Source organism: Propithecus coquereli, unplaced genomic scaffold (genome assembly GCF_000956105.1).
Source record: "Propithecus coquereli isolate 6110/MARCELLA unplaced genomic scaffold, Pcoq_1.0 Scaffold931, whole genome shotgun sequence".
NCBI lineage: Eukaryota > Metazoa > Chordata > Mammalia > Primates > Indriidae > Propithecus > Propithecus coquereli.
Window position 1 is genome coordinate 131,448 of NW_012155630.1, and position 1,693 is coordinate 133,140.

The following is a 1,693-nucleotide window of genomic DNA, read 5'->3' on the forward strand; positions in this document are numbered from 1 at the left end:
ACTCAATCATAAGAAACGACAGTGATCTAGTACCTCTTACACTTTCCTGGATTAAACTTAAGCCCGTTATCCAAAGTGAGGTACCACAAGATCAGAAGAATGGGCTCCACTTGTACTCGCCATCAAATTGGTACTAACTGATCACGTGGCAGAAATACTCTCTAGGGATTAGGGGGATGGGGGGTAAATCCACAACTAAAGGACATGGGGAGCACTGTAGGGGGGAAAGGGCATGTCTTTAACTCGCACTTGGGTGAGGCAAAGACATAAAGTGTAACCATAATGTTTGTACCCTCACAATACCCTGGAATAAAGAAAAATTAGGAACCCGGAAAAAAAAAGTATATTCTTTAATTTCTACATATCTGTGAAATTTATAGTTTTCCTTCTGTAATTGATCTCTAGTTTTATTCCATTATACACAGATAATTTGTATGATTTTTTTAATTTTTTTGAGACAGAGTCTCATTCTGTCATCCTGGGTAGAGTGCACTGGCATCATCGTAGCACTGCAACCTCAAATTGCTGGGCTCAAATGATCCTCTTGCCTCAGCTTCCTGAGTAGTTGAGACTACAGGCCTGGCTAATTTTTGTATTTTTAGTAGAGACTGGGTCTCGCTCTTGCTCAGGCTGGTCTCGAACTCCTGAGCTCAAGCAATCCTCCTACTTCAGCCTCCCAGAGTGCTAGGATTACAGGTGTGAGCCACCACACCTGGCCTTTTGTATGATTCTAATTTAAAAAAATTTTAAATTTCTTGAGACTTATTTTGTGAACTAATGCTCCTATACATTTGAGAAAAATGTGATTTTGCTGTTGTTGGGTGGAGTCTTCTGTATATGTCAGTTAGTTTGATAGTGTTGTTCAAGTTCTCTATTTCCTCATTGATCTGTCTCATTGTTCTATCCATTATTGAAAGCAGAGTACAGATAGTCCCTGACTTACACTGGTTCAACTTAACAATTTTTCAACTTTACAGTGGTGCAAAAGTGATATGCATTGAGCATAGTCTTCAACTTATGATGGGGATAAATCCAGATAAACCCATCATAAGTTGGAAATATCAATAGAAAACACACTTCTGACTCATGATATTTTCAACTTATGATGGGTTTATTGGGACATAACCTCATTGAAAGTTGAGGGGCATCTGCAGTGAGGTCTCCAACTATTATTGTAGAATAGTCTATTTCTTCCTTCAATTCTATGAGTTTCTGCTTCATATAATTTGAGACTGTTTTTAGGTGCTTATTTCTATATTTTCTTGATTCATTAGCCATTTTAGCAATGTATAATGTCCATCTTTGTTTCTTGACACAAGTGTTGACTTAAAGTCTGTTTTGTCTGATGTCAGAATAGTCAAAGCAGCACTCTTTCGGTTACTATTGCATGGAATATCTTTTTCCATCCTTTTATTTTCACCCTATTTTTGTGTTTGGATATGAGTGTCTTGTCGACACAGTAGTTGGATAATGATATTATCCGTTCTGCCAATCTCTGCCTTTTAATTGGTTAGTTTGATACATTTACAATTAAAGATATTATTGGTAAAGAAGGACTTATGTCATTTTGCCATTTTTTTCTATATGCCTATATATATTTTGTTCTTCAGTTACTCCATTACTGCCTTCTTTTGTAAGTGACTAATTGATTTCTAGTGTACCATGTGATTCCCTTCTCATTTTGTTTCTGTAT